Source organism: Thunnus maccoyii, chromosome 12 (assembly GCF_910596095.1).
Source record: "Thunnus maccoyii chromosome 12, fThuMac1.1, whole genome shotgun sequence".
Lineage (NCBI taxonomy): Eukaryota > Metazoa > Chordata > Actinopteri > Scombriformes > Scombridae > Thunnus > Thunnus maccoyii.
The window spans coordinates 5,761,416-5,781,665 of NC_056544.1; positions in this window are offsets into that span (position 1 = coordinate 5,761,416).

The window sequence follows — 20,250 nt, forward strand, 5'->3', positions numbered from 1 at the left end:
CACAATAGTGGAACGCTCCTAAATTGAGGCATTAACAGGACCAATTAATCAACAACGAGGGTGCTGGCAACAAAAAAGTGTTCACCTGGAAACCTGCAAACCACAGCGGTCAGTATTGATAGTGATCTCTCTGTTGCGTTGCATCTTTTTTCAGTCTCTAAGTTCAGCTGAGAACTGATTGATCTTCTAATAGTTCTACATTGAATTTATGGTCTGAATATTAAAATGTAGTAAAAATTATAATGAATTGGGGCCCACAGACTTAACTTCCTGTGTTTGGGTCAGGTAAAAAAGTCTGGGAACGACTCTTTTAAACTACAATGATTCATATTTAGAGTAAAACGTGCTTATTTCATAATATATCTATATGTAATACAAACATGAATGGAATGTTTAATGTGCATTGGAATTAACACACATCATGCAATCTCTCCCCCTCCCTCTTGCTATTTCCTGTTTGTGCTACAGGAAATGACATTCCACTGGAAATGACATCCCACAGGAAATGACAATCCACAAGAGAAATGGCAGTCTCCACCCTGCCTTAACCCCTTACTCTTTCCTCTCTTTGTAGCAGATGCACACGCAGGGCAAGACAGCTAGAAATGTTGGTGCTGTGCTGTTGTGTTGTCGTCGCCTTTCACTCCATACCCGTCTGATTTAAATTGTTTCATTTAATGTGTTGACTGCCATGTAATATACTTAAAACTTCAAATTTCAATGAATGTTGGATACACAAATAGTGGTTGTAGACTCAGACTTTATTGCTATGAAACTGTATTGATAGATTACATAACTTAATGAAACACAACTAAATTTAATTTATTTGTAATTATGTAAAAATTAAGAGCATTGATTAGCAAGCTGGAACAGAGTATGCTGATGGAGCTGGGAAGACAGAAGAATAAAAAAACATTACATTAACTTTAATATTAAATATTAAAAATTCAATTTCAAAGCAACTTGCATCTCTTATCTCTGATTCTGGCCTCCTGTCCACATGTTGAACACATCTTTGGGCAAGACACTAAACCCCAAGTTGCTCCAGATTGGCAGGCCAGCACCATCGTTGCCACCAGTGGTGGGTGAAAAAGAGCTAAAAACTGAGAATCCTATGACAGAAGATAGCAAAGTTGACAAACTATTCAAGAAAATGATTTTAAAAAACAAAAAACTGACAGAATCCTTGATGTCTCCTTTATTGCTGAGGTTTTCAATATTTTGATATTTTCCTACCACCAAACATCAGATGTTCTCTGTAATGTGTATAAAAAGCAAAAAAAAAATTTTTTCATGACCCGAAAATTCACTGTTGAGACATCACCTTATTAATCCAAATGCAACTACTCATCAACTTTCAGTTGATGTTTCAGTTGATGAGTAGTTTGTTCTTGTTAATAGGAGGAAATGTCTCAGCATTGTGTGGTCTCTGTTTTCTGATACTAGTTTCCTGCCGGTCAGACTACTCCTGTACAGGAAACAAAACGCCCCACATGTAAACTCAATCTGCAAAACTCAACAGTTGAGAAAAGAAGTTGTCAGACAGACTGCCAATGTCAGTGGGATTTTTCTACAAGGTAAACAATTTAAAAATTTTATACTCAACAATAACAAGCCAATTTTACTCAAGCACAGGCAGCCAACTGGGTTAGTCCAGCTTGAGAATTGCCAGGAGTGAGGGCTTTAGAAGTAGGTTAACTACTATTTTTTTCACATTCAACTCACTTCTTATTGTCTAATTGTCTAATTCTTTTTTGGAAAGGAATGGAATGGAAAAAAAGATGGGACCAGATGGACTACAAAATTGGATACTGCTATTGAGACCATACTACTGAGTATGGTCTAGACCTGCTCTATATGAAAAGTGCCCTGAGATAACTTTTGTTATGATTTGGCACTATATAAATAAAATTGAATTGAATTGAATTGAATCTCAAGTATTAGATAGATGAATGAACTAATGATATCCAACAATGTTTTTTAGCCCAGTACAACACGTCAAGATGAAAATCTGTGGAAAGTCCTTGTCAATTTTTATATTTTTTTTTTCATATATGAATAACACATAATTAAGATCTACTAAAAAAGGAGTTACTATGGAAGTAACTAACAAGAAGATTCAACTACGACTGGCACATCGGACATCCTTTTTACACTTTTTAACACAAAGGAATAAGAAAACAGGATCAACTGTACAAAAGATAAAACTCAAGATCCCAGGTAGGTTGAGAGTCTTAACTGATGTGCATGTTAGCTTTGTAATTTCCATCAGAGACACTTGCTTATAGGAATTGACCATTCTTTGTAAATGGCTGTATGGTTAGTTTTGGTGGGAATGGTTCTGCTGTTGGAGGGAGCTCTCAAAAAATCTGAGCAGCAACAAGGTTTCTTAACCCTTAATCCAGAATAAGAGATAGCTGTAAATATACATGAATATTAGCGATTTGCAGATAACAATTCTAAGCAATTCTAAGCGATTTGCTTAGAAAAGAGTGTTGGCAAACTAAATCAACAGAGTAATAAGGAGAGCTGGCAGTGCATGAGGGCCGCCTAGTGCCAAATGTACGATACTGACAATGCAGTCTATCGATGATATCGGTATTCCAAACAAGCTTCAGAGCCTCCTTACCTAAATGCAAAGCTTTTATTTATTTATTGTGTGCATTGACAAATCTGATCTTAAACTTGTGGGTGAACTATTTAAAAAGTGGGAAATAAAAATTAATAATTTTTATGAGACGGGCCTTATTCTCGTATTGTATCGCGTGATAACAGCTACCCTCCATTGCTCCCATGTCAGCAGAAGTGACGTTGGTTCAGTTGATACTTGACCTTCAACTATCAGAGAAATTATCTTTCATATTTTCTGATACTGGAGCCACAACATGGTAAGGTTATCAGTGTTATTGATTGTTTAAAATGCAGATGTTTGTCTATTTACTACTTAGTTATACAATAGCAGTGTTTCAACAGGTTTATTCTTTCGACAAACCGGCTACCCTCTTAGCATGTGCGTTTATTATCGCTGCATCGATCGATTATCGTAATGACAACTCTTGAGTAAAGGAACGTGCTTTTCTAGTCGGGCTTTATTTTAGATGGTAAATTAGATCAAACAATTAATGCGACATGCTCTTATTCAACTTTTACTTCTTCGGTTCAGGGTGACTCCAACCATCTTGAATTGCAGGGGATTGTCGTGCATGGGCCACAAGCGTCCCCAACCACTGCTGTAAGTAAATACGTATCTAACTGAGCACTTACTTGGTGATTTTTTTCCTGATATATATTCTATAACTATCCAACACAATTTTTCTTACCTATTTATCTCGTGACCTCTAAAATCAATGCTGTGTCTACATGTAAACTCTCATCACCTGTTGCATATGTCTACCGGTTGAGACCAGTTTAATCAAAAAAGTGTTGTTCTTGTGGCAGGTTTTAGAGTCTTCAACAAGTTAAATTATCCAGTAATTCACAAGAAGAAACATCAAAGATTTGAGGAAGGTCTGAATTGGCATAACTTTGTGTGGCAGAGATTGTTTTTGTCTTTTTCACATACTGAACAAACACACTGACATTGTAATGTTATTAGTGTTACTGATTGTTCAAAATACAGATGTTTGTCTATTTACTACTTACTAATACAATAGCAGTGTTTCAGCTTGTTGCTGATGATCAATCCCTTATCTATTTGTTTTTATGACAACTTTTGAACAAAGTCTTTTCTAATTCGCCTTCAGTTAACAAGAGCAGCAATTTATTTTGGATGGTAACTTAGATCACAGATTGTTTATGTGACAGGTTGTGCTGTCGTGTCCAAAACTTTGTGACTACAAAATGGAGGAGAGTAGCTGCGTTGCATTCATCAGGCAATGTTTGAAAAACATGAGATTATATATTATATTTCCCATATCATTCACTGTTTAACAGCCTGGTTACAGGCTAGCAACACTACTCTAAAACCATTACAGTCTTTGTATAAATGAACACTTAAAATCCTTGACAAGAAACCGGTACATTTTCATCAAAATATAACTTGCTGAGTTGGGAAAACATGATTAAATATGTAGATGTTTGTCTTCTGTACAAGATTATATATGGCTTGACTTCTTCTCTGCTCAGACAGTTTGTCAACATACGAACAACTGCATATGGGTTCACAAGAGGTGCAGAAAGAGGGGATCATAATCATCATCCCACTCAGAAAAAGTACTTTCAGTCAGTCTGCATTCTCTGTTGAAGCTGCACTAGAATGGAACTCCATCCCAGCAACTATTATAGAGCTGGACACATACAGTTCATTTAGAACTCATTTAAAGAAATGGTTAATTAGTACTCAGTCTGTGCTGAACTTCCCTTGCTGTCTGCTGTCCAGTCGCTATCTTGCTATCTTGCTTCTGCCAGTCAGCCCCCATGTACTTGCATGCATGTCTTATTGTTGTCTTGCTTTTATTGTGTCAGACTGATTTATGTATTTTACATACTCTGCATGCTTTTTTATATCTGTGCTTATAACACGTAAGCACAGATATAAAAAAGCAGTTATGTTTCAGTTAGTGTCTAACAATGCAGCTCAATGTGTTTTTTATTTAATCTACATTTCTATTAACATTAATATCTTCATGTATTATTGTCTTACATATCTTGTATTATTAACCTCTGTGTTGCATGTTTTAAATAGTGCCCGACAATGTAGTATAAGGGTGTCCTAAAGGATGTTTCTCTATAAACATTAATATAACCTTTTTTCTTCATTTTACTATTTGTTCTGCATGCTCATAAATGATCTCAATAACTTTGTAATTATTCCCCCCTTTTGACCCTTCATGTTATACTCTATATCATAGCATATCACATATATTGTATAGTCACACTGCACTGTTTTAGTTTCACACACACATACATGGATGCACACACATACACACACACGCACCCCCGCGCGCACACACACGCACAAACACCCACAAACACACACAAAATTAAGATAATATATACTCATATTCTCTGTTTCTTATCATTTAGGTACAGTGTGAGACTGACCCTACTGCTGTGTATAGAGTGGTGGTGTACGATGATCTAACTTACACCCCACCTCCTGTAAGTAAACACACATCTACATGAACAGTTACTTGGTGCTTTATTTCCTGATATATATTCTATAATTGCCCAGAACTGTCTGTTCTTTAACCTTTTTGACTTGTGGCCTCTAAAAACAAAACTGTGTCTACATGTGAACTCTCATCACCTGTTGCATATGTCTAAGAGTTGTGACCAGTTTAATCCAAAAAGTGTTGTTCTTGTGGCAGGTTTTAGTCTTAAACAAGTTAAATTATCCAGTAATTCACAAGAAGAGACACCAAAGATTTGAGGAATGTCTGAATAAATTTGCATAACTTTGTGTAGCAGAGATGTTTTTGTCTTTTTTCACATACTGAACAAACACACTGACATGGTAATGTTATTAGTGTTATTAATTGTTCAAAATACAGATGTTTGTCTATTTACTATTTAATAATACAATAGCAGTGTTTCAACATGTTGCGTGATGATCAATCCCTAATCTATTTGTTTTTATGACAACTCTTGAACAAATGAAAGTCTTTTCTAATTCACCTTCAGTTAACAAGGGCAGTGATTTATTTTGGATGGTAAATTAGATCACAGATTGTTTATGTGACAGGTTGTCCTGTCGTGGTCAAAGCTTACTGACTCCAAAGTGGAGGAGAGTAGCTGCAATGTTTGAAATACATGAGATTATAAACTTTCATATGAGCAGTCAGTATGGAAAAGTGACTTTCATACTATTATTTGTTAAACTCTTAAACTTTTGGTTTTCTAATTAGATTTTAATATGCTTTTCTTAAAACTGAAGAATATAGTTTCCCCAAACAGTGAGACATAAGTCTGTCTGCTTATTCCAAAATGTCATTATCATAACATTGAGTTTTAGTACAAATGGGTCCAGCAGTGAGTCCAGCAGAGTTTTAGAGGTTAAATGTTGATGTCAAACAACAACATGTCATTCTGATGTTACATTGTCCTGATGTTTCACATTCAGCTTCCATCAACAACACCAGAGGAGTTATCTCATCCTGTGAGTAAAGTTATTTCCCTCTTTTTGTCGTCATGTTGTACTGTATATCATAGCATATCTGTTGTATAGCCACATTGCACTGTTTTAGTTTCACACACACAACCACAATTAATATACTATATACTCATATTCTCTGTTTCTTATTATTTAGGTACAGTGTGAGACCGACCCTACTGCTGTGTATAGAGTGGTGGTGTATGGTGATCTAACTTACACCCCACCTTCTGTAAGTAAATACACATCTACATCAACAGTTACTTGCTGATTTTTTCCTGATATATATTCTATGACTGCCCAGAACTGTCTGTTCTTTAACCTTTTTGTCTTGTGACCTCTAAAAACAAAACTGTGTCTACATGTGAGCTCTCATCACCTGTTGCATATGTCTACCAGTTGTGACCAGTTTAATCCAAAAAGTGTTGTTCTTGTGGCAGGTTTTAGTCTTAAACAAGTTAAATTATCCAGTAATTCACAAGAAGAAACACCAAAGATTTGAGGAATGTCTTAATAAATTGGCATAACTTTGTGTAGCAGAGATGTTTTTGTCTTATTCTTTTCTTAAAACTGAAGAATATAGTTTCCCCAAACTGTGAGACATAAGTCTATCTGCTTATTCCAAAATATTATTATTATAATGTTGAGTTTTAGTACAAATGAGTCCAGCAGAGTTTTAGAGGATAAATGTTGATGTCAAACAACAAATATGTCATTCTGATGTGACGTTCAGCTTCCATCAACACCACCAGAGGAGTTATCTCATCCTATGAGTAAAATAATGTCTCCCTTTTGACCCTCATGTTGTATTCTATATCATAGCATATCTGTTGTAAAGCCACACTTAAATGTTCAGGTTTCACATGCACACACACACACACACACACACACATGCACATTTTTAACATATTTTACACACTTTGTGTTTACCATGAAATACTGTATATTACAATAAAGATACTATATACTCATATTCTCTGTTTATTAACTTTTACTTTTTTGGTGCAGGTTGACCCCACCAATTCTGTAAGTAAATACACATCTAAATGAACACCTATTTGGTGATTTTTTTGGTGTTTTTCCCCAAACTGTGAGACATAATTCTATCTGGTTATTCAAAAATATTATTATAATGTTGAGTTTTAGTACAAATGAGTCCAGCAGAGTTTTAAAGGTTAAATGTTGATGTAAAACAACAAACGTGTCATTCTGATGTTACATTGTCCTGATGTTTCACATTCAGGCTCAACCGGACAACCAGAGGAGCTTTCTCATCCGGTGTGTAAAATTGTTTCCCCCTTTTTGCACTCATGTTGTATTCTATATCATAGCATATCTGTTGTATAGTCACACTTAATTGTTTAGGTTTCACACACACACACACACACACACACACACACACACACACAAACATTTTTAACATCTTTGACAGACTTTATGTTTACCATGAAATACTGTACATCACAATAAAGATACTGTATACTCATATTCTCTGTTTATTAACTTTTACTTCTCTGGTGCCGGTTGTCCCCGACCCTTCTGAATAACAGGAGGATGTGGTGGATGGCCCGCAAACTTCTCCCACCCATTCTGTAAGTAAATACACATCTAAATGAACACTTACTTGGTGATTTTTTTCCTGATATGTATTCTACTATTGCAAAGATTATAAACTTTCATATGAGCAGTCGGTATGGAAGAGTGGCTTTCATACTATTATATGTTAAACTCTTAAACTTTTGGTTTTCTGATTAGATTTTAATATGCTTTTCTTAAAACTGAAGAATATGCTTTCCCCAACCTGTATGACATAATTCTTGTGACGTTGTCCTGATGTTTCACATCACACTTAAATGTTCAAGTCACAGATGCACATGCACACACACACAGAGAGTTGTGTTTCCATCACTTCAGAGGACATTACATTGACTTACATTCATTTCCTTGAGACTTATCCTAATCCTAACCATAACCACCACATTCCTAACCCTAACCTTAGCATAACCCTAAACTAACCTTAACTTTAAACCAAGTCTTCACCCTAAAATTAATGAATTACTTTAAGGGGACTTGATTTTTGTCCCCATAAGGGAGGTGAGTCCCCACAACATGAGGAAAACCTGGACCACACACACACAACCTTTTGGTCATAAAGATACTGTATACCCATATTCTGTTTAATAACTTTTACTTTTACTAGGTTGGGGTGGACGGCTAGCAAACTTCTCCCACCACTTCTGTAAGTAAATACACATCTAAATGAACCGTTACTTGGTGATTTTTTCCTGATATATATTCTATAATCGTCCAACACAATTTTTTTTCTAACCTTTTTGACTTGTGACCTCTAAAGACAAAGCTGTGTCTACATGTGAACTCTCATCACCTGTTGCATATGTCTACCAGTTGTGACCAGTTTAATCCAAAAAGTGTTGTTCTTGTGGCAGGTTTTATAGTCTTAAACAAGTTAAATTATCCAGTAATTCACAAGAAAAAATGCCAAAGATTTGAGGAAGTTCTGAATAAATTGGCATAACTTTGTGTAGCAGAGATGTTTTTGTTTAAGCTTATTCTTTTCTTAAAACTGAAGAATATAGTTTCCCCAAACTGTGAGACATAAGTCTATCTGCTTATTCCAAAATATTATTATCACAATGTTGAGTTTTAGTACAAATGGGTCCAGCAGTGAGTCCAGCAGAGTTTTAGAGGTTAAATGTTGATGTCAAACAATAAACATGTCATTCTGATGTTACATTGTCCTGATGTTGCACATTCAGCTTCCATCAACACCATCAGAGGAGTTATCTCATCCAGTGAGTAAAATTATTTTCCCCTTTTGACCTTCATGTTGTACTCTATATCATAGCATATCTGTTGTAAAGCCACACTGCACTGTTTTAGTTTCACACACACACACACACACAGACACAAAATGGAGATACTATATACTCTGTTTCTTATCATTTAGGTACAGTGTGAGACTGACCCTACTGTTGTGAATAGAGTTTTGGTTGATGGTGATCTAACTTATAAAGTTGAATTTTATGTTGAGTTTTAGTACAAATGAGTCCAGCAGAGTTTTAGAGGATAAATGTTGATGTCAAACAACAAACATGTCATTCTGATGTGACGTTCAGCTTCCATCAACACCACCAGAGGAGTTATCTCATCCTATGAGTAAAATAATGTCTCCCTTTTGACCCTCATGTTGTATTCTATATCATAGCATATTTGTTGTATAGCCACACTTAATTGTTCAGGTTTCACATGCACACACACACATATTTAACATCTTTGACAGACTTTGTATGCACCATAAAATACTGCACATTACAATAAAGATACTGTATACTCATATTCTCTGTTTATTAAGTTTTACTTCTTTGGTGCAGGTTGACCCCGACCCTTCTGGACTACAGAAAGCTGGGGTGGATGGCCAACAAACTTCTCCCACCTCAGCTGTAAGTAAATACACATCTAAATCAGCACTTAGTTGATGATTTTTTCCTGATATATATTCTATAATTGTCTGACACTTTTTTTTTTCTAACCTTTTTGTCTTGTGGCCTCTAAAAACAAAACTGTGTCTACATGTAAACTCTCATCACCTGTTGCATATGTCTACCAGTTGTGACCAGTTTAATCCAAAAAGTGTTGTTCTTGTGGCAGGTTTTAGTCTTAAACAAGTTAAATTATCCAGTAATTCACAAGAAGAAACACCAAAGATTTGAGGAATGTCTGAATAAATTGGCATAACTTTGTGTAGCAGAGATGTTTTTGTCTTTTTTCACATACTGAACAAACACACTGACATGGTAATGTTATTAGTGTTGTTAATTGTTCAAAATACAGATGTTTGTCTATTTACTACTTAATTATACAATAGCAATGTTTCAACATGTTGCGTGATGATCAATCCCTAATCTATTTGTTTTTATGACAACTCTTGAACAAATGAAAGTCTTTTCTAATTCACCTTCAGTTAACAAGGGCAGTGATTTATTTTGGATGGTAAATTAGATCACAGATTGTTTATGTGACAGGTTGTCCTGTTGTGGTCAAAGCTTACTGACTCCAAAATGGAGGAGAGTAGCTGCGCTGCATTCATCAGGCAATGTTTGAAATACATGAGATTATAAACTTTCATATGAGCGGTCGGTATGGAAGAGTGACTTTCATACTATTATATGTTAAACTCTTAAACTTTTGGTTTTCTAATTAGATTTTAATATGCTTTTCTTAAAACTGAAGAATATAGTTTCCCCAAACTGTGAGACATAAGTCTGTCTGCTTATTCCAAAATGTCATTATCAAAAAATTGAGTTTTAGTACAAATGGGTCCAGCAGAGTTTTAGGGGTTAAATGTTGACGTCAAACAACAAACATGTCGTTATGATGTGATGTTGTCCTGATGTTTCACATTCAGCTTCCATCAACACCATCAGAGGAGTTATCTCACACACACATACACACACACACACACACACATTTTTAACATCTTTGACAGACTTTATATTTACCACAAAATACTGTACATCACAATAGAGATACTGTATACTCATATTCTCTGTTTGTTAACTTTTACTTCTTAGGTGCAGGTTGACCCCGACCCTTCTGAAGTACAGGAGGATGTGGTGGATGGCCCGCAAACTTATCCCACCTCGGCTGTAAGTAAATATACATCTAAATGAACAGTTACTTGGTGATTTTTTTCTTGATATATATTCTACTATTGCAAAGATTATAAACTTTCATATGAGCAGTCGGTATGGAAGAGTGGCTTTCATACTATTATATGTTAAACTCTTAAACTTTTGGTTTTCTGATTAGATTTTAATATGCTTTTCTTAAAACTGAAGAATATACTTTCCCCAACCTGTATGACATAACTCTTGTGACGTTGTCCTGATGTTTCACATTCAGCGTCCATCAACACTACTGGAGGAGTTATCTCACACACATACACGCACGCACATTTTTAACATCTTTGACAGACTTTATATTTACCATGAAATACTTGTACATTACAATAAAGATCCTGTACATGCATATTCTCTGTTTACTTCTTCGGTGCAGGTTAATTCCAACCCTTCTGTATTACTGGAGTTTGTAGTGGTTATCCAGCAAACTTCTCCCACCCCTACAGTAAGTAAATACACATCTAAATGAGCACTTACTTGGTGATTTTTTTCTGATATGTATTCTATAATTGCCCAGAACAGTTTTGTTTCTACCCTTTTTGTCTTGTGGCCTCTAAAAACAAAATTGTGTCTACATGTGAACCCTCATCACCTGTTCCATATGTCTACCAGTTGTGACCAGTTTAATCAAAAAAGTGCTGTTATTGTGGCAGGTTTTAGAGTCTTAAAGACGTTAGTAAGTAACGTTACCATGTTTCTCATGTCCAGCAGTTTACTCTCAATTCACATCCATCAGTGTTATACAAACACCAGATTACTATAGTTTCCTAAAAAATATGAAGTTCTCAAATGTTTGACTACAATTGACACTTACTGTTGATAACCAGTGATACAACTGAAGGACCCACTCCACAGCTTAATGGATATTTTAGAATATATTTACTCCTTAACAGTTACTACCCTGTCTATATGAAATATGTAATATTTAAACTTGTGTTACACTTCTGTCCATCAACAGGCTCACAGCCTGCAGTGAGGGGCAGAGCTGCATCACAGTGAGTGATGACGACCACAGCAGCAACATGGGACACCTGAAGACAGTGAAGCTTGATGCAGGACTGAGGCAGAAGCTGCAGGACATTTTAACACAACAAATTACCTATTCTGTAGTTACTGTTTAACTACCAGGTACCTATTCTAGTATGTACGATCTACTGTGCAATAATATGGCAATTTGGGAGGAATTTAAATTATTTAAATTATAATTATTTAACTACTAGGTACCTGTTATGTTATTGCACGGTAGAGTATGACCATTAAACTGAGCAAAAATCTGGATGTTTCAGGGAAGATGGAGTGTTGATTTCTGCAGCACTTAATAAATCTGACATGATTTTATTTCAAAATGACCTTATTACCAACAAACACCTCCAGCCTGGACAGCAAACCATCTACTGTTCATGTCCACTCTGTCGCAGTCTTTGGGAGAAATGTCCTTGTTGCCTGAGCAGATCTGGCTGTGATTCTTCTCTTCTTTTTCTCAGTATTAATGTGAAAAGTTAACCAAATTATATTACAATTGTTTGAATGTAATGTACTGTAACAACATTAAAGCCAATGTAATACAAGGCCAGCAGACTTGTCATCATGGATTATTATCACATTTTGGTTGATGTGGACACTTGGTAACACAAACAGCATTAGATCATTTTCAGTAAACTGTTGCAAATAATATATGTTCAGTTTCTCTGCAACCATGTTTACCCAAAACTGTACTCATAAGTTCTATATGTCACATTCAACACTTACACTTACAGGTATATGTAGTGTATAATATGAAGGAAAAAACACCACATCAGAATTGTATAGTATAAAACTTTAGGTAACGCTTTAGAATACAGCCTGCTACGTACATTGTAATTACTCCGTAGTTACGGTGTAATCAGTGTACCAGTACAGTACATACTAATACATACATGTAGGTACAGGGGAACAAGATGTGAAGATATGGAGTAAGGGAGTAACAATATAGGTACTTACAAATTACTTATACTGTGGTTATTGTTTAACTACCAAGTACCTATTCTATTATAACGGAGTATGTACAACCTACTGAGCAATAATTTGGGAAGAATTTAGAGAGAATTAATACTTTAGGTATTATTTAACTACTAGGTACCTGTTATGTTATTACAGGGTACAGTATGACCATAAAACTGAGCAAAAATCTGGACGTTTCAGAGAAGATGGAGTGATGATTTCAGCAGCACTTCACTTCAAATCTGACATGATTTTATTTCAAAATGACCTTATTACCAACAAACAGGCAAAATACATTGCTCCCTTTTCATTTTGGGGTACTTAAAATAACTATGGGGTACATCTATGCATTTACTTCACAACAAAGGTCCAGGGGACAGTGTGTTGTCACGGATACTGTCGGCCTCTGAAGACTGTCTCAGCTGTCATTCACCTCACCAGCAAACTTCATCACTTGACTCTCGTTTATGGCATCTTGGCTCTGCCTGCTATCGGCAGACAGAATTCACCCACCGAAGATGTCATTAACTTGCGTGTAAACACATGTTGACAATTTTGAAGTCATTAAAATGTTGAAAGTCTTCTCCTTGGCCTTTTTTTTCGTCCCGCATTACAGCTCCTCAAGGTGCAAGCTTATCTTTTTGTCAGCTCTGTGCACAGTCTTCTTTCATCCCAGGAAATAAATATATAGCTATAGCTAATATAAATATAGCTGAAGACTGTTCTCGCATTGTCCTCTGTAGTTACAGAGTAACTTATGTTGGTTGTTCCCCCCTCGTTACATTTAGTTACAGGGTAACTGCAGGGTGTGCAGGTTGTAATCTAAATCTTTCTTTTATTACAACCTTTTGTCATGCCCTCCACTTCTGCCTCCTCCTAGTGTGTGTGTGTGGGTGTGTGTCTCTCTCTCTCCCTTGTCTATGTCCAAATTACAGGAGTGGAGACAGGTGTGTGGGAGTCAGGCGACCAACTGCCATCCATCAGGAGTTCTGCTTAAATATTGGGTGCAACCTCCTACTCGCCGCCAGATCGCAGTCAGTCGTGCTTCTAGCCTCCTAACTTTGATTCGATTCAGTTTTGACAGCGTTCCTAATCTCTGTTTCTGTATTCCCACAGTTTGCCTTCGCCTGACTCCAGCCCTGGTCTCCTGCCTTCCTGCCTCACCTGCACAGCCCATCCCTCTACCTAGCTCCCCTCTCCATTCCCTATACCCAGCCTCACACCCAGCCCAAGCTCCCAGGTTCCTGGCTACCAGCCCAGACCTTGGCCGCAGCCTCCCAGCTACCACCTTGCAAATAAAATCCTTTTCCAACTCTACTTGCTGCCTTCTGCCTCGGTGTCCTGCTCATGGTTTCACTAGCCTAGCCCTAACACCTTTGATCCCCTGCATGTTTGTAGATACAAGTTGTATACACAAAGTGCTGTTAACTTGCTGTATAACAGTCTCCTTTAAGCTGTTATATGAAAATAAATAAATAAAAATAATACAGCCTGTTGCTTTCTAGATTTTATACGAACATATAGCCAATAGCAAACTTATTGAGTGGGGTGAAAATTCGTTGAACAAGCCATCCTGTGTCAGTATCTCTGCTTTGCTCCATATTTCAGTCAATTGAATTTTTTTTTAAAAATGCACAAAATAGACACACACTATCTCAGTATGATACCGTGAGACACAAAGCACTATACAGTACATACAATAACTACAACAAGCTTTTTCAAACTTAACATTAGGTAGATTATGAAGCCACCATTAGGTGGCATCATTGACCAATCTACATTTTATTGGTAATGTACATTTATTGAGGTGCAGTGCTTGAGATTAATTTGGATGTTCTTCTACTTCAGTATTTCCTCTTCGTCCAACATGACACATAAATGAGGGAATTATATTTATCAAATTGCTGTTGCACAGTTGAAGTTACTATATATTCTCCACATGAAGATTTTTTTATGTAAGCTTTTGAAATCTAAAGAATCACTTTAATTTAAATGAACTGTAAACAAAATAGAAGAACACATGGACCAGCTGCAACATTAACACTTACTGGTTTAATCCCTGTGTACATTTGCTTTGGAGAGGAGGAGACCTCTGCAGATAATTCAGCTGCCAGTAAAAACATCCTGAACAATGAACACTGAAGAAATCCTATCCCGGAGAAGTTGGTTGTTTAACAATGAAGACAGCAACTTCCATCAACAGTCAGATTCTCTCTGCAGACTTCACTCACTCTTTATCCAGATTTCACTCTGTTCATTTGTGTCTTGATGATCAGCTGTGTTTGAGCACTTGTGATATTTTTGTTGTCGTTTCAAAAGTCAAGCTTGTTCTGTATTGAGATGTACAGCAACAATATAGCCATGGAGTTCATTGAAGTGAGCAGAGAAATGTACAGACCCGTCAGGGTATGTGACACTTTTTTTTACTGGACTTTGACTCCAAACATTTTCAGATGTAGTTAAAACTCTGAATAACAAACGGATGAACAACATTATCTTATTTCCTTCACAGGTGTTGTTTGACACAACTATATATGAGCAGGCTCAGCAGGTCATCTGACACATGGGCTCTTAAAAGTGTCGGATAAGACACACCATAGTGTCAGGTCCACAGTAATATAAAATACCAGGTAAAATCTCATGAACTGTGTCTTGTACTTAAGTATAAAGACATGTGATCTCTTGTATGTTCTTTAGATTGCACCGGTGGCAAAAATGTTGAGGCTTCAGCAAAGAAAAGATCTGCTGTGCACTACACCTGAGCTTAACTCTGCTCATGTGACACCACTCTGTTTGTAATGAGGAAGAGAGGAACAGTAAAGATGAAGCTTGTGTTTTCTTTCTGTTTGAAGGCTCTGGGAGTTTGAACTCGAGGATTTTGGTGCTGATGTAGAGCCTCTTCTCAAGCTAGTAAGATCAGAATCCTGAAAGGCTTTATTCTACAGGTCCATCAATTTTATATTTGTGTGTTTTTAACAACTCATTTATTTTACAGAGAGGGTGCAATATGGTGCAAACTATAAGAAAAAACAGAAAAAAGTATGAAATTGGTTTATTACCTACTCATTATATTTGTATATATTTATGTATTATATATATTTCATACGTAGTTGTTAATTTGCATTACTTAGTTTTCAGTGTGTAGTTTTCTGTGTCAAACCATATATTATCATATCAGGTTGTTCAAACAAAGAAAAAATAACAATAAAAAATTTTTAAAAATTATAGAATTTCTAAGAAATAATCTATGCTAATATACTTGCAAATTGACACGCAAAACTGTGCACTGAAAAGTATTTTCTGTCTTTTAAAGAATTGTTAAGAGGTGAGTTTGCATTCTCTATAAAAACAAACTGTTTAATACCTGCAAGTTACTCCGAAGGATATCAGGATAAAAAAATTAAGGGACCTGTAAAATAAAGAGTTACTATGAATTGTTACATTACACTTGATTTATCTGCTCATCATTTGAGGTGAACACCAGCATGAAGATGCGACTCAACTCCTCAACTCTCCAGAGAACATCTCTCCTCAGTTTAAGTGAGTCACATTTGACACACATGCACTGGAATACTTTTTGATCATCTATTTTGTTCCAACAAATGTATTGTAAAAATAAATGTTTTGCAAAACTTTACATTCATAGCTGGAGCAGGAGGATTTGTCAACCACATACACATAGCAAATTAAATTTTTTGCAATGTCCTCTGCCAGAGTGCTGTGTCTACCATATGTGTGGCATGAAGAAGCCACAAGGCACAAGTACACCCTCCAGACAACAATACAAACTGTGAATAAGGCCAGTGAAAGTCCTTCCTCGTCCTACTTCCATTCAGGAAGTGAGGTGTCAGCTGCAGCTCCGACCACCAGTTGCCGGGACAACAGCAACCTCAGTCTCTGTGACAGCAAGTCCCACCCTAGGAGCGTCACACCAGCCATGAGAGTGAGTTTGTCTGTTTGGCTCATGCACATAATGTATACATAATGTACTTACAGTCAGTGATGACAATTCTTTGTAATTTCCACCTCTGCATGCTACATCTGTTGGCAGATTACTGCCACCAACTTTCTGTCAGTGGAATAATGTGAACCTGTGGCAGGAATGTGAATCATGTTGACAATACAGACAAAACAAGGACCCACACATAAAAACATTGCTCTGTAGCACTACTAGTGGACAAAAACTCCACAGGGTATCTTTTATATCTAAGTTGTGATGTCATCATCTAAAAATGAACAAAATGCTCAGAATTTGAACATAATGATATGATTTCTTTTAATCAGTGTGTCTTTTTGTGTTTTGCAGGAGCGTGTATGCGTGTATGAACAGGGGGGATAAAGCAGTGGTTCACTAAATACTTCCCTTTACTTTCACAATAGTGGAATGCTCCTAAATTGAGGCATTAACAGGACCTGTTAATCAACACTGAGGGTGCTGACAACAAAAAAGTGTTCACCTGAAAACCTGCAAACCACAGGGATGAGTATTGATAGTGATCTCTCTGCTGCATGTTTTTTTTTAGTCCCTAAGTTCAGCTGAAAACGATTTCTAAAAAGTGAAGGAGTTTGTTATTATTTGATCTTCACACCTTGTGAAGCATGTTGGTCTACCTTTATCTTGGTGTTTGGCTGGGTTCTTTTTTAGGACTTGGTGGCTTCATGGTCCTTTAAAATGTGCAGGTTGGAGGGAGAAATGTGTTTACATTTGCACTTTATTACAGAGCTGCAATAAAGCGGAGAAGTGTAGAAAGCTCCTACACTTTACTACAGAGACTGTATGATATCTGGCAATATAAAACATTGGATCAGCTTGAAATGTTTCTTGGCATTAATAAGTCTGCTTACAACTATGAATAATGCAACAAGGCTAAGAGTCTAAAAGGTCTGATAGGGACCATTAAGGGTTCTTACTAGAACTTCAAAGTTTATCTTCAAAGCAGGCAATGCTATCACAAACATAAATTAAGTTAAAAAAATACTTTCCTACCTCAAAATTATTTTTTTCTTTCTAAAATTGGCAGTGTCTGCCACAGGGTGCTACTTCCTCACATGTGGAACAATGACTAAATTGAGCATTTGCAGAGTGAATCAGAGTGAATCAGGTGAGGTTGTCTGACATTGACTGCTGTAAGTTATTGGTTTGATTGCCTAAAAATATGTGTTTGTATTGATTACTGACGGTGGCTGATTGTACTCAGTTTCTAACAGCAGTATGCAGTAAATAGTCACCATTTGTGTGCATGTTTTTTAACTACTTTCCTAACATTATGTACTTAATGGTGCAATAATGACTCCTAATAAAACTTCTCATCTCAGCATTCCCATTTCCCATTCCCATTCCATTTTTTATCAGTGACACCCAGGAAAACCTCATGTTTCTGTCAGCTGCTGTATATTCCTGTTTTCACAGAGATGGGACCGGATGCAGTGGACTACAAAATTAGATACTGCCATTCTCTCAAGTGCTTGAGAACAGAATGCCTTGGTTTGGTTGCCTGGATTACTTTATATCTTCATTGAAGTCCGAGAGTGAAAGATGAAGATGAAGACTACATCAGCTGAGGGAGAGCAAAAGACTTTAAAATACAAAATTGTGATTATACACATTCATTGTCATAGATGAATGAAGTAATTATACGCAACAATGTTTTTTAGCCTAGTACAACACATCAAGATGAAAAGCTGTGGAAAGTCCTCGTCAATTGTTATATTTTTTTTCATCGTGAACTTACCACAGAAGCAACTAATAGGATGATTCAACAACAACTGTCATGTTGGACATCCTTTTTACACTTTTTAACACTCAGGAACAAGAAAACCAGATCAACTGTACAAGAGATACAACTCAAGATAGAGGGTAGGTTGAGAGTCTTAACTGATGTGCATGTTATCTTTGTCATTTCAGTCGGAGACACATGCGTATAGGAATTAACCATTTTTTGCAAATGGCCGTATGGTTATTTTGGTGGAAATGCCTCTGCTGTTTGAAAGAGATCTCAAAGAATCTGAGCAACAAACACTCTCAATCCTCCCTAACCGGAAATGTTACAGAATCAGAGCTGCTGTAAATATACATAATCATTAGAGTTAAGCAGTTGACCACGCCAAAGCTTAAAAAAGAGTGAAACTCAAGATCAACCACCACACACGAAAATGACTTTACTGTGACTTTATGAACAACACGTTTCGCCTGTACCTTCTTCTGGTTTGCTCAGCAAAATAGTGACAAGAGTAACAAGGAGAGCTGGTAGTTCATGAAGGCTGCCTATAGCCACGTATATGATACTGACAGTGCAGTCTAAAGTTGTGGACCTACTTCGACAAGAGTTGGAAACAAAAGTCAACGTCATTCATATGAGACAGGCTTTACTCTCGTGTTGTATCGCGTGATTAACAACTAGTTAAACCTCCACTCATCAGTAGGTTTAGAGGGTATATTTAACCGCCAACATGGTAAGGCCACCAACATAGTAAGATTTTTAGTGTTATTTAATTGTTTAAAATGCAGATATTTGTCTATATACTATTTACTGATGCAATACTAGTGCTTCCACATGTTTACTCTACCGATAAACGGGCTAAACTATTAGCACATGCATAGGGCTATTTGCTGTCGTGTGATGATAAAAGGTATTTATCTATTGCTTTAATGACGACTCTTGAATAAAAGAACTTGATTTTCTGCTGCGGGTACAGTTAAGGGGCAGAGTTTTTATGTTGGATGTTAAATTAGATCAGAGATTGTTTATGCGACATGCTCTCGTGTCATGCTCAACATGTCTAAGTTACCTCCAAAATGTAGTGTGGTAGCCACGTTGCATTCATCATGCAATTTTTGAAAAACATTAAATTAGGACATAACTGCTCATATGATTTCATTTGAGCAGTTGTATGTTAAACTCTTAAACTTTTGGTTTTCTAATTAGATTTTAATATGCTTTTCTTAAAACTGAAAAATATAGTTTCCCCAAACTGCATGAGATAAGTCTATCTGCTTATCATTATTATAAAATTAAGTTTTAGTACAAATGGGTCCAGCAGAGTTTGAGGTTAAATGTTGATGTCAAACAACAAATATGTCATTCTGATGTTACATTGTCCTGATGTTTCACATTCAGCTTCCATCAACACCACCAGAGGAGTTATCTCATCCTGTGAGTAAAATAATGTCTCCCTTTTGACCCTCATGTTGTATTCTATATCATAGCATATCTGTTGTATAGCCACACTGCACTGATTTAGTTTCACACACACACACACACACACAATATTAAGATACTATATACTCATATTCTCTGTTTATTATCATTTAGGTACAGTGTGAGACCGACCCTACTGCTGTGAATAGAGTTGTGGTTTATGGTGATCTAACTTACACTCCACCTTCTGTAAGTGAATACACATCTACATGAACAGTTACTTGGTGATTTTTTTCTGATATGTATTCTATAATTGCCCAGAGCAAGTTTGTTTTTTAAC